The sequence below is a fragment of the Procambarus clarkii genome, chromosome 40 (assembly GCF_040958095.1).
Source record: "Procambarus clarkii isolate CNS0578487 chromosome 40, FALCON_Pclarkii_2.0, whole genome shotgun sequence".
Taxonomy (NCBI): Eukaryota; Metazoa; Arthropoda; class Malacostraca; order Decapoda; family Cambaridae; genus Procambarus; species Procambarus clarkii.
The window spans coordinates 2,970,760-2,985,501 of record NC_091189.1 but is presented as its reverse complement, the minus strand read 5'-3'; the positions used below and the strand labels follow the sequence as shown (position 1 = coordinate 2,985,501).

The 14,742-nt window shown below is 48.6% G+C and overlaps 1 protein-coding gene across 6 annotated transcripts in view; it reads left to right on the top strand.

Annotated features, from left to right (window-relative positions):
- The window catches only part of Pgant5 (polypeptide N-acetylgalactosaminyltransferase 5), a 648,526-nt gene that overhangs the window by 503,155 nt on the left and 130,629 nt on the right, over positions 1-14,742 (top strand). The gene's annotated exons all lie outside the window — the stretch shown is intronic.

The window sequence follows — 14,742 nt, the reverse complement described above, 5'->3', positions numbered from 1 at the left end:
GTTTACAGCACTAGACGGCCGGTGTGGTGTTATCCTGAAGTACCTGGCAACTGACGGTAGATATTGTTTACAGCACTAGGCGGCCGGAGAGGTGTTATCTTGAAGTACCTGGCAACTGACGGTAGATATTGTTTACAGCACTAGACGGCCGGTGTGGTGTTATCCTGAAGTACCTGGCAACTGAAGGGTGTCTGGGCGAGTGTTGCCGCCACGGGCTCCTCACGCTACTCTGTCCGGCCGCTCCAGGAGTCACAACGTCACATAAATGATGAATTAAATTGCCCCAGACAAATTACCCGAGGACCCACGAATAGAAAACGTGACACTCCGTTAGTTTTGCGAGCGGCTGTGATTCATAGGACATCATATTTCGGCTGTTGGGGGTCCTGAGGCTAGTTTAGACGACTAGTTATGATAGTTCCGTGGAACTTCCGATTCTCTGGTCGATAGGTATATATATGGGAGAATAATCTGAATATGGTAAAGGTTTTGGGTGTTGGAATACACGTAGGGAATATCCGAGACGAGCGAGAATATTGTATTTGCAACAAAAATAGATCCCCCCCAAGTGGCATGAGGCTGGTAGTGCAGAGCGGGGTCATTGTGCGTGAATATTCCTGCACGCAACAGTGAGTGCAAGTGTTTCTGCAACAATTTAGGAACGGATAAGAGCAGTAGCAGCACCAGGACCAGATGCAGCAGCAGCAGCCCTACCACCACCAATTGAAGCAACACCAGCAGTTGCAACCCGTTAGTAATTATCCTTAACACACTCAAAAAAAATTATTTCAGAAGGATCCTTCTTTCTGAAGATGTATTATTAAATACGAAAGTACTTGAAGAAATTCCTGTTTCAGTTCTTCTTTCGTGGTCTGACACTTTCATATATATATATATATATATATATATATATATTATATATATATATATATATATATATATATATATATATATATATATATATATATATATATATATATTAGTATATTTTGGTAGCAGTCTTTCCTGTAGACATATATATTATTAAATATAACCGAAAAAGTAAGATTAATAATTCTAACACGAATTTTCTCGATCTTTCTTATGTTTCTTTTCACTGTTGATGGTAATTGAGAAATCAATTCTCCAAAATTCATTTTTATTTCTAGTCTGACGCGACACTTGAACGCGTTTCGTAATAACTTATTACATTTTTAAAGACTTTTAGTTTACACACACACAACTGTAACCTGCAAACACTAAACAGAGTTCTCACTATTCTATGATTTAAACAGCTTTCATTTTTTGTTTTATACCCGCATTTTGGGTGAGGTGATATGTTACAACAGTTTTGGATGAGGTGAACAAAACTCTCAACACAGGATAGAACACGAAACAATGGGTATTGAAGTTAAGAATGGAAGTAATTGCAGAGGGCCTATTGGCCCATATTTCTTGATGCTTCTATATTGGAGCGGAGTCTTGAAGTGGGTAGAATATAGTTGTGCATTAATTGGCTGGATTAATCAGCCAATTAATGCACAACTCGGAACCCGAACCTCAGGACTACGAATCCGAAGCGCTGTCCACCCAGCTGTCAGGCGCTGGGAGGCTTGAAGGAGCTGATGGGGGAAGAAGACTTTTTGGAGGGGGGGGGGTTGTAGACAGGTCGACAAGTAGTTTAACAAGTCCCTTGAACAAGCCTCGCCAGGCCACTAACCTCTTCAGGAATTTGTCTCATTACTCTGTGTAACCACTAGAGGCAGAGTAAGGGAATATATTAGAGGCGTGTCCAGGGGTCACGCGTTGACCTCTGAGAGTGGAAGGGATATAGAGAACTGAGGAAGGATGGGAACACGGGTGGGACACGAACAAGGAGACACAGGTAGAAACTGAGTATCCAGATGAGCCACAGAGACATTAGAAATAATTGTTTCAGTGTCAGAGTAGTTAACAGGTGAAATGCATTAGGCAGTGATGTGGTGGAGGCTGACTCCATACACAGTTTCAAGTGTAGATATAATAGAGCCCAGTAGGCTCAGGAATCTGTAAATCAGTTGATTTGACAATTGAGGCGGGATCAAAGAGCCAAAGCTCAACCCCCTCAAGCACAACTAGGTGAGTACACACACAAATAACTAAGAAGCTTTATAGCAACTTTTTATTTACGTCGTTGTTTTTTAATAGTGAATCTCAGAGGGCAAAAATAAAGGACAGGTGATCATTAGGTTTTGTCGGGAGCAATTACGGCGGCGGGCGGAGGGACGTGCGGGTGTGTGTTACGGTCGTTAGGCCCCAACCACCCTCGTACTCCCGCACGTTATCCCTTGCTGGCCATTATGGACGATAGCATCACCGGTGTGTGTGCAACACGCACACACGCGCACGCACGCGCGCGTTGCGCTCGGGAGGGGGGGGGGTGGTATTCCTACAGCCCGTCCTCGACTCGAGTCCATTACATCCAGCGGTCGACCCCACTGACGCATTCATATATTTTTACATGCTGTTCATTCAAAACAGGAATTTTTTCAAATATAAATTAATATTATATTATATTAGCATATTGTGTATATATAGGCATAGGTTAGGTTAGGTGTTTAGGTTCTGTTGGCGATTATTTGTATTTGTAGTACGTGGGTGAAGCATTTATAGCGATGGGGTTCGAACAAAGTTCGTCAGTGAAGCACTTGTTCCGGAAGTGTTCGAACGAAATCATTTGTGAGTCGTGTGTAACAGCCCGTCCTCCAAGCAAAGACCCAAAAGTGATTCCATGCACCCGCCAAACCCCCTGTTTATGAATGAAAAGCGATTTACACACGACTCACAACTGCTGACGTTCAAACATATCCGGAACAAGTGCTTCAAAGACGAATTTTGTTCGAAGCACAACGTTATAAATGCTTCACCCACGTACTACAAATACAAATAATCGCCAAGAGAACCTAAACACCTAACCTAACCTATGCCTATTGTGACGATAATCTCTTTCAAGAGAGATTGAGCCTGCTCTTCCCTCCAAACTACGTCCCAGTAACAACTAATATAGAAGATATATCCAACAAGTACAACAACAAGTTTTGCCCAGAGAGCAAAATGTATCCAGCACCGGCGCACCTGCTCGCCTCCGCCACCGTGAACCGGCAAACTGCTTGTCCATCGCCTGCCTGTCGCTGATTGGCTGGTGCCCGTCGCACCTGCCCCACCACCCGCCACACGAGCTGATGTCTGAGCTACTGCGACCTAGGGAAGGCAGAATATATCGTGCTCCACACAAGTTGACACGTCTCATTGCTAGACTAAGCCTTGGCTTACGTGTACTAAGGGAGGTGGCAGCTTGAAGCCAATATTCCTGCATCATTATTGCCTTTGCTATAATTTACTTTGCTATTATTCACTTGTCTTAACGTAACTTTTCATTTGCCAGTGATTATTCTTATTATTTTGTTTGATTTATGTTACATTTTTATGCCCATTTTTATTCATGTTTTGCTTTTCTAACGTAATTAAAATTTCATTGTTAAATTTACTTGTGTTTTGTGTGTCTTCCCATTACCTTACCACAGACGAAAGTTCCAGCTTTTCTCTTTTTTATTTCTTTATGTGACGAGGCCATGCCCCTAGCTTTTGAAACAGTCGAACACCAACGCGTTACCGTCACACTATATATACACAATATGCTAATATATTATAATATTAATTTATACTTGAGAAAATTCCCGTTTTGAATGAACAGCATGTTAAAATTTATGAATGCGTCTGTGGGGTCGACCGCTGGATGTAATGGACTTGAGTCAAGGACGGGTTGTGTGTAAACCGTTTTTAATTCATAAACAGCGGGGTTGGCGGGTGTATGGAATCACTTTTGGGTCTTTGTTTGGAGGACGGGCTGATCCCTAAGGCCTCGGGTTCGATTTCCAGTCGAAGCAGACACAAATGAGCAGAGTTTCTTTAATCTGACGCCTCTGTTCACCTAGCAGTGAAATAGGTACCTAGGCGTTACAGCTGGTATGGGCTGCATCCTGGGGAGGTAGGTTGTATTCACCTAATTGTGTATGTTTGTGTGTATATTCACCTAGTTGTATTCACCTAGTTGTGTATGTTTGTGTGTGTATTCACCTAGTTGTATTCACCTAGTTGTGTTTGCGGGGGGTTGAGCTTTGCTCTTTCGGCCCGCCTTTCAACTGTCAATCAACTGTTTACTAACTACTTTTTTTTCCCACACCACACACACACACACCCCAGGAAGCAGCCCGTGACAGCTGACTAACTCCCAGGTACCTATTTACTGCTAGGTAACAGGGGCATTCAGGGTGAAAGAACCTTTGCTCATTTGTTTCTGCCTGGTGCGGGAATCGAACCCGCGCCACAGAATTAAGAGTCCTGCGCGCTATCTTCCTGGTGTGTGTGTGTGTGTGTGTGTGTGTGTGAGTGTGATGTGGAAAAAAAGTAGTTAGTAAACAGTTGATTGACAGTTGAGAGGCGGGCCGAAAGAGCAAAGCTCAACCCCCCGCAAACACAACTAGGTGAACAAACACACACACACACACACACACACACACACACACACACACACACACACACACACACACACACAATGACGGAAAGAATTATGAAACGAAGGCTGACATTTTCATGGACTGGGGTTCAAGCCGGGATCCGCTGGCTGTGTGCTCCTATGACCCGCTGCCTGTAACAGTCTGATCAACCAGGTTGTGATGGCTAGTCCTTGTGACTCACTGCCAGTGATAGCTGGATCAACTGGCTTGTGATGGCTGTGTGGTGCCATCACATTACCTGTGGCGGTAATAGCCAATCAAGTCGTCAAAACAGCCGTGTTGGGGGCTGCGGGAGTAGGTATGCTCTCAACCCCGAGCGGCGGGCGAACCATAGGAACAATACTGAACCTTGAACCACTGGGGTTCACGGGGGAGGGAACCATGAACCACTGGGGAGAGAATACCTACCAACACCCCTCGGGCTACCTGCCACCACCACCACCCCACGCTGGTGCATACACCTACCACCACCACTCTCCCAACCCCCAACTTGAAAAAAATATTTAGTTTCAAATTTGAGATTGAAATTGCTTTTTTTTCTCGCCGTGCACACTTTGGCTAAGGGTTGGGAAGGTCAACAGCGAGGCTGTGGGCGTGCTTCACTCACGGGTCTTTATCCAGACTAAGAGGATTCACGTCAAACTTCAATATTTACCCCAGATAACTAAGTTCCCGGGACTAACGAGCAAAATGGTGTTAAATTTAGCAAAAATTAATTAACGGCGGGGGGGGGGGGGGGTGTACGGAGGCGGTGTGGTGTGTGGTGGTGTTCGGTGTGGTAGTGTGTGGTGGTGTGTGGTGTGGTGGTGTGTGGTGTGGTGGTGTGTGGTGTGGTGGTGTAGTGTGTGGTGTGGTAGTGTGTGGTGTGGTGTGTGGTGGTGTGTGGTGGTGTAGTGTGTGGTGTGGTGGTGGTGTTTGGTGTGGTGGTGTGTGGTGTGTGATGGTGTGGTGGTGTGATGGTGGTGTGTAGTGTGGTGGTGTGTGGTGTGGTGGTGTAGTGTGTGGTGTGGTAGTGTGTGGTGTGGTGTGTGGTGGTGTAGTGTGTGGTGTGGTGGTGGTGTTTGGTGTGGTGTGTGGTGTGGTGTGTGGTGGTGTAGTGTGTGGTGTGGTGGTGTGTGGTGTGGTGTGTGTTGTGGTGGTGTGTGGTGTGGTAGTGTGTGGTGTGGTAGTGTGTGGTGTGGTAGTGTGTGGTGTGGTAGTGTGTGGTGTGTGTTGTGGTGGTGTGTGGTGTGGTGGTGTGTGTTGTGGTGGTGTGTAGTGTGGTGGTGTGTGGTGTGGTGGTGTGTGGTGTGGTTGTGTGTGGTGTGGTGGTGTGTGGTGTGGTGGTGTGTGGTGTGGTGTGTGTTGTGGTGGTGTGTGGTGTGGTAGTGTGTGGTGTGGTAGTGTGTGGTGTGGTAGTGTGTGGTGTGGTAGTGTGTGGTGTGGTAGTGTGTGGTGTGTGTTGTGGTGGTGTGTGGTGTGGTGGTGTGTGTTGTGGTGGTGTGTAGTGTGGTGGTGTGTGGTGTGGTTGTGTGTGTTGTGGTGGTGTGTGGTGTGGTGGTGTGTGGTGTGGTGGTGTGTGGTGTGGTGGTGTGTGGTGTGGTAGTGTGTGGTGTGGCTTGATTCGGTTACGGTGGTTGCTGTGTTTATGGTGTGTTTGGTGAATTGCCATGTATTGTGTACGGTTCGAATGTATATAAATGTATTGTGCGGGTGTATGTATTTGTGTAGTGTGTAGTATGCGTGTGTATGTACGTATAGTGTGAGTATGTTACGCCTTTCCGAACACCGTGTATGTTACGATGGTGCCACAGTTTGTGAATGGATAAAACGTGAATGGGGAGTTTCTAGTTTAGACTATCCCGAGGTGACTTAATACAATTATCAGGTTTCCATTGCTTGTATTCTCGTGGCTGAGTGGTGGCGTGTCGACGCCATTCACCTTGACCCCAGGATCGATTCCCGTATTACCTTTAACCCCCAAAAGAATTGATTCATAGTGCAGGAGCCGCACTGCAGCAGCGGTAAGATAAAATACACCAGAAGTGATGTATCGAATAATTCCCAGTGCATGGATAAAAGTTATGAATGCAGTCTTGTGCTTCGACTATCTCTGCGGGCGGGGTTGGGGGTGGGGGGTCTGGGGGGGTGGGGGTGGAGAGACTTGGGCAGAGAGCTTGAAGTGTCTCGCTTTAAGTGTAAAGTGTCCCAAGTGTGTGACTTGCTGGAGAGTAAAGTGACTTCAGTATGTATAAAGAAATAGCAGTGAATGACCTAAAGCGGCAAGAATCATATACAGTCTAGGAGGCAAAAGAGCGGGAAAGGCCATTAGTGAAATAGAGAAATCCAAAATATTTTTTCTCTGCAAAATCTAAAACAAAAACAAACAAGCAGCGTTGGCCTCTTGCGCAGTGGTGACGGAGCTTCACAGTTGACAACATGAAATACAGGGGCCTCGTAGCCTGGTGGATAGCGCGCAGGACTCGTAATTCTGTGGCGCGGGTTCGATTCCCGCACGAGGCAGAAACAAATGGGCAAAGTTTCTTTCACCCTATGCCCCTGTTACCTAGCAGTAAATATGTACCTGGGTGTTAGTCAGCTGTCACGGGCTGCTTCCTGGGGGTGGAGGCCTGGTCGAGGACCGGGCCGCGGGGACACTAAAAAGCCCCGAAATCATCTCAAGATAACCTCAAGATAACCTCAAGATAACAGTACGAATCTGTTTTCAGTGAATCCCGGAACTCACTGAAGATCAATGATGCCAAACGAATTCTTTATGAATGTGATACCAAATGCAGGCGAGGAGTCACAATAACGTGGCTGAAGTATGTTGATCAGACCACATACTAGAAGGTGAAGGTACGACGACGTTTCGGTCCATCCTGGACCGACAATCGACTTGAGAATGGTCCAGGACGGACCGAAACGTCGTCGTCCCTTCACCTTCTAGTGTGTGGTCTGGTCAACAATGTGATACCGACATCGAACCATATATCAGATGTCACTCTAACACCTCTACTTGACTTTTGAAGTAGTCATAGATAGCCATGCACTCTGCACCAGGACCAGACTCCTGGAATTCTATATTCCTTAAGGTGTGCAAAACACCACTATCACAGGCCCCAAACAGTGTCTGGCGACGGAGCCTAGATAAGGGCGTCATCCCCGGCATATTGAAAACAGCGGAGATCGCGCCATTTCACAAAAGGAGGTAGTAAAGCAGATACAAGAAAATATAGACCAATAACTCTAACCTCACACAGCATCAAAATCTTTGAAAAACTGTTAAGAAGTAAGATCACAAGTAATCACAACCTCTACATAACTTGAGTCTGGCCCTTGCTTCGGTAAGGGGCGGACGTGTTGCATCGGCGCTCCAGCAGTTTGGTGTTGTTTGCCCGTTTCGGCCGGTTGGGGGCGGGTGTGTCTCTGCTCGCCTGTGCTGACGTGGCGTTACGATGGGGGTCCCTCTACCCCCAGTCGTCCGGGCTCAGTCTGTGGGACTAGAGTTCTCTGTGCGGGCTGGTTACCCGGAGATTGCCCTGGCTTGTGAAATGCTCTCTGTCCCTGTGTTTGCGATTTATGGGGTCGAGTTGGTAACGGCCCGTAGGGCAATTGTGAAGTTTGCAGAGGAGGTGGCGTATCGCGATTTTCTCCGGCGATACGAGGGGCGGACTCTGCCCCTGCCGGATGGTGCGGGCACTGTCACCCTCTCGGATAGAAGTGGTGCACTTACTTACATCAGTGTGCATGGGGCTCCCTTGGAGTTTCCAGAGGCTCTGCTACGGCGGTATTTCGGGCGGTTTGGCGCAGTTGTTTGTGTGAGAGTGAACGTGGTGTCTTCTAGTCCTCTTAAGGGTGTGAGGTCTAACATTCGCACCCTGGGCATGAGACTCCGGGCGGATATTCCGTCCTCTGTGCGCCTTATGGGGTTCAACGTTCGGGTGTTTTACGCCCGTCAGCCGCGGACGTGTTATCGTTGTGGTCTTTTGGGCCATCAGGCTGCTGACTGTTCTGCGCCTCCTGTTGCACCAGTGAACCTCTTCAGTGAGGAGGATTTTCCGCCCCTTCCTGTGGGGGATGATTCGGTGGGTATGGACGTCTCTTCGGCTGAGGAGGTGCCCTCTGTAGCAGCTGTTGCTCCGCCTGTTGCGCCCCCTGTTGTTGCCGCATCTCCTCCGGAGGTTGTGTCCTCGCCTAGTGCTCCAGCTGGTGTCCCTGAGCCTCTTCCGCCTGCCGTTTGCTCGGTCCCCTCGTCTTCCAGTTCTTCCTCTGCTGTGTCTGTCCCGGTCCCTGCGCCCTCGCCGTCTGTTCCGGCTGTGCTGGGAGCTGAGGTGGATCCGGAATTCCCTCCTGTGCCTGGCCTGGTGCCCCGTGTGGTTGAGGAGGCTGCCGTGCTGCGGCGTGCGTCGGTTCGCTCGGTTGGTGCTGCGCGGGTCGCTGAGTCTGCCTCCGGGTCTGATGATGTGCGGCCCGAGCCTAAGCGTTCCCGGCGTTCTTCTGCGTGGGCTGATGTTGGCGAATTCGACGAGTGTCGTCCTTCCGTTGACGGTGGCGTGGCTCCGGATGTGGTGCACACTACGGTGGTGGCGGAGGTACACTTGCCTGAGGATGCCGGTGCCGGCGTTTCGGCCTCAACCTCTGGTCCGGTGTCCGAGGGTCCTGCTTCAGGTGCGTTGCCTGCGTCGGATGGCTCCGGTTCTTCGTGGGCGGTGGTTCCCCCTGCTGTAGTTGGTGGTGAGCGGGGTGGCCTGGTAGTGATGTTGAGAAAGGATGCTCGCTCTGGATGTTCTGTGGCTCCTTCCTCGTTACCCGTTTCCTCGGCAGCGGTCTTGCCGCCTCTTCCGTTTCCTGCAGTCCCTTCCGTGTCTCCTGCGGTATCCGTGGAAGTGCTATCGTCTCAGCGTCCGACACCTGCTCCGATGACGAAGGCGTGGCAGGCTCGGCGACCCTCGTCCGCTTCTCCGGTGTCATCTGCTTCCTCGAAGGGCGTGGTTGGCGCTCCCCGGCCTCGTTATGCGACTTGCGTCAGTGACCTTAGGCATTGGCCGATGCCGCCAGATATAGATGTTCCCGAGTTTATGATACCCGCTCGAGCGCGGGGGGTCGAAAACCCTACCGACCTTGAAGATCTAGTCTGGGAAGCTTACAAGGCGAAATATCCTCATGATCTTTTCCCGGAGAAGTACATTTCTCACGAGGTTCCTCGCAAGTGATTTCTATGTATTTTGTGTTGCCTGGTTGTGGGGTGTGTATGTGAGTGGGTGGGGTGGGTATTGTTTCCCGGTTCCTGCGTGCTCCGGTTTGTATTGTGGGTTTTCTTGTATGGCTAGTGGGGGGGTGTGCGGTTCCTGTGCGTTTGTGTGTTCGGTTGTGGATGTCGTGTGCGCTTGCTTGTCATATTGTGTGCCCTTCAGGCTGTTGGGGTGTGCTCTTTGTTATGTGTGCATTATGTGTTTGAGGTGTTAGCAGACTTGTTTTGTCTGTTTCTCGCCTCTATGCTTCCCTTATGTTTGTATTACGCTGTGTTTATATTTGTTATGTTTGTATATGCATTTTTTGTTTTGTGGTCAGCCCTTCTGGCTGGTCGTCTTCTTGATTTGTTCCTTTGTCATTGTTCATGTGTGTGCTTTGTTCTTTTGTTCTGTTATATTTGTTCTGTTTTTATTGTACATTATACGCATGCTTGCATGTAAAAATAAAAAAAAAAAAAAAATAAAAAAAAAAAAAAAAACTACATAACCTCGGGCAACACGGGTTCATAACAACCACCAACCAGCTTTACCACAACCACTACAACTACCAACACGACCACCATTAACCTCCTCCACGACACTTGTCACCCAGCGATAAACTGATCGCTGAAACATGAAAGAATCCGGAATTGAATTTGGTATAATATTAGAGCGTGTGAAGCAACTTTACCCGGCCATCATATTTTAATGGTCTGTAAATATCCCCGGGAACTAAAATTACCGAGAAATATCTTGTCCGACGATTCCGAATATTTGGGCGGGAAGGCTCCATGGTGTCTGCCTGTGGGCTCCATGGTGTCTGCCTCTGGGATCCATGGTGTCTGCCTGTGGGCTCCATGGTGTCTGCCTGTGGGCTCCATGGTGTCTGCCTGTGGGCTCCATGGTGTCTGCCTCAGGGCACCATGGTGTCTGCCTCAGGGCACCATGGTGTCTGCCTCAGGGCACCATGGTGTCTGCCTCAGGGCACCATGGTGTCTGCCTCAGGGCACCATGGTGTCTGCCTCAGGGCACCATGGTGTCTGCCTCTGGGCTCCATGGTGTCTGCCTCTGGGCTCCATGGTGTCTGCCTGTGGGCTCCATGGTGTCTGCCTCGGGGCACCATGGTGTCTGCCGCGGTAATAACGCATTTGGTAAACTCACCAATTCATCCCGACGATGATGAATTAAGAGTAAAAGCGAGCAAAGACCAAAATATAATTACCTTTCTCTGCGTTCATTTCCTGCTAACACACACACGTGTTATATAACTTAACAAACTATTAGTATTATACTACATACTGGAAGAGCCAGATATATCCATATGGGATGTAGTAAGATGAGCAGACTCCTGCTCTTAGTGGTCTTGAGGTGATGGTCGTCTCAGATCTTGTCCTCTCCCGTTGCTGTAGATCTGGACCAGAAAACCTGTTATGACGCCTCTACATCACCCGAAGAGCAGCTGAGAGCTGTTCCTCTTCTGGCAGTAGGATAGGCGGTGGATTAATATTGATTCATTTTTAGTGTAGTGTTAGTCTCTGGTTTCATATCGTGCCGCAGAGCCGGTTTCCTCCGGTTTTACTCTTCTTGATGACATGAAGACAGAATACACTCTAACCCGAAGGTTAAATATGATTTATACAGCGACAATGACCTGGTTATGACGCCAGATTAATTATTAATCAGTCTTCAGGTGAATCATTCATCTTGCAAGAATTAATCAAATTTAATTTACTTGAAATGTTTAATGTGATTTCGATTCGTGTTGGCCACAAGGTAAGACGGCATCGTCTCCATCACCAGACGATGGACGACCTCCATCTTGCTAATGTTCTTTCTTAAATATGTTGACCAAAACTGTCGACATTATTCAAGAACATGAACCACCAGCACTTTATACTGTGAGGAGGGTCCCTCCTCCACCTCCTTCTCCTATTCCTTCTCCTCCTCCTTCTCATCCTCCTCTCCTCCTGTACCTCTTCACTGTCTTCCTGTCCCATTCCTCCTACTAACTTATTAGCTCTCGTTGTTCCTTCCGTTATTTATCCACCTTCTGCACACCCGTCCTCTTTTTCCCTTCCCGCCTCCTTCCTCCTCTCCCTTCCCATCTCGTCTCTCCTCTCCCTTTCGCACTTATATACGTCCGTGTTATACGTCCGTGAGGCTGAGTGCCGTACGTCCGTGAGGCCTGAACGTCGTACGTCTGTGAGCCTGAACGTCGTACGTCTGTGAGCCTGAACGTCGTACGTCCGTGAGCCTGAATGTCGTACGTCCGTGCCAACAACTGACGGACTGACAGTGGAGAAAGGTTGGCGAGCGGTGGGGTGGGGGGGGGGGGTGTAGCTATGACCTGTGGCCCTCTGTGTTCACCTGTGGTTGGTGACTGCCCTAAGCCAGGAGGCAGCGAGCTCGTAAGTAGCAACTGACGAAACCCGTACATCTTTCTTCATGCTTAGTTTACATTAATTAAAAGGGTCTGATGAACCTCGAAGCGCTACGAGGACGGCCATTAACGAAGGGTTTCCGAGCTCGTAAAGTGGCTCGTATATACAGACTATACCGAGGGGGACCTTCTTGGTGGACGCTGGTTTGGTAGCAAGGTGGGACGCACGTCCTCTCAGGCCTGCGTCTTCCAGCCCCACGTCATCATCCTCTGCGTCACCACCCGTCGTCATCATCCTCTGCGTCACCACCCGCCGTCATCATTCTCTGTGTCACCACCCGTCGTCATCATCCTCTGCGTCACCACCCGCCGTCGTCAACAGTGAGGGCGTAAAGGCGTGTGTTGGGTGACAGTGAGTTACATTCATATAAGACCCCAGCACTGCCTGGGCAACACTCTCCTCCCGCCATTTCTTCCCTCCCGCCATTTCTTCCCTCCCATTCATACCTCTCTTTGCCAGACGACTAACTTGTTAATATTAAAAAATGCAAATGTATTTAAGCGCCGAAATGTTTTTTGTGAAAATTCCATTGGTTTGAGAGGTAGAAGTGTGTCCGGGTGCTCCAGGGGAGGTGCTCCAGTGGAGGTGCTCCAGGGGAGGTGCAGAAGGGTGCACCCCCCACTGGCGTGTTCCAGGGGGGTCTTGTGCCCCTCCCTGCTTGCTAAGAAGAGGAGGTGCGACGCACGTCTCTGTGGTAATGAACAAACATTGTGTTTGTTCATCGGTTGTGTTGAGATGAACAAAATCATACTGTGCAGCCGAGGGCTTTTGGTACTGTAAGCATAGTTCACTGGGAGGAAGATCTTCCACTAGTAAGGTAGTACTGGTGGCGCCCCTGAATGACGCTGGACCGTTGCTGGGGCTCCCAAGGGGCAAGGGGCGTACTCTGGTACCTCTCTTGTTTGTGGTCCAGCTTCCACGAAGATACAGAGGCTTCGGTGATGTCCCAGCTGTGTAGTCAACTGGCTCAGCTTACACGGAACACATCACGCACGGCTCCTGTGCCAGGTAAGTTACGGGCTCACCATAGCCCGTGCTACTTGGAGCTTGTTCCGAGTAGCTGAATCTATAACAACAACAACATTACACGGAAATATGTACGCTGCTTCACTTATCTTGTTCTTTGGTTAATTTGTTTTATCTTTAATATTTTTTTACGTTTGTGTATTTGGATGTTAGATCTATGCTCACTGCTCGTGGAGTATTGACCATACATCATTTGATAAATATTGATTTATTTCATACAATATACACACCATCTCTGAAAATGTTATGTATCTTAATGGTGGGACCTCACAGCTGAGTGGACAGCACTTTGGATTCATAGTCCTGAGGTTCCGGGCTCGATCCCCGGTGGAAGCGGAAAGAAATGGGCAGAGTGTCTTTCACCCTGATGCACCTGTTCACCTAGCATTAAATAGGTATCTGAGAGTTAGACAGCTGTTACGGGCTGCTTCCTGGGGGTGTGTAACAAAAAGGAGGCCTGGTCGAGGACCGGGCCGCGGGGACGCTAAGCCCCGAAATCATCTCAAGATAATGAACAAATCCACAAGGGCCGTGACGAGGATTCGAACCTGCGTCCGGGAGCATCCCAGACGCTGCCTTAATCGACTGAGCTACGACAGGGTAAAAGAGTTGAAACCGAAGTTCTACTGAACTTACTGGATTCTGCAGCCTCTCCGAGACACAAACCGGGGTTTTACACAACTCCCCCCTGCCCCCTGCGAGGCACAAAATTCGAACCTGCGTCTGGGATGCACCCGGACGCAGGTTCGAATCCTCGTCACGGCCCTTGTGGATTTGTTCATTTGATGCATCACGTTAGTGTGATTTCTGTGTATAACCTGAAGATAATTATTTTTTGGATGGGGGGGGGGGGTAGGGGTTTGTAAATATGCTTATGACTTCTATTCTCACTTTTAACATTGTTGGCGTCCAGTGTCAGCCTCGTCCTCCTAACGTTTCCCAACGTAAAAAAACGGTCGTACTAAAGTGCCCTTATCCTAAACTCCCAGAGAACCCAAAACAGAAAACGGGGGACAATATGTCAATTTCGCGAGCCGCTACCATTTTCTAATACGAGCAGTTTTGGCCTTAGGTAGAGTGTACGTCAGCCAATGTGCGACGTTCTATTAGGAGGACGGGTTGCAGTGGTTGGGCTTCTTGCGTCCTCGTCTCCGCCCCGAGCGCTATCACGCCGAGTTAGCGAGCTCTCATGATAAGCGTAACTTTAGCCTTCAAACATTTCATATCTGGAGGGTAAACATTCATTAGCAAGCACTGTGGCCGGGCTCTTCCAGTTACTCTGGCTATCGGCTTGAATAGTTCCTATCTTGAACATTATTGATATACCTTTACCCAACCCTCGGTTATACACGCAGAAAGGTGAACCCCGCATCTCCGTGTATATACAATGAGTTTACTATTGTAAACTCTCACTGTGTACTCACTTTTGTGTAGTATACACAATATACACTCACTTTTGTGTAGTATACTTGCTGGTGGTCAGTAAGCTATTGTGGTGGCCTTGATAACTCTCCAACCTTTTTTTAG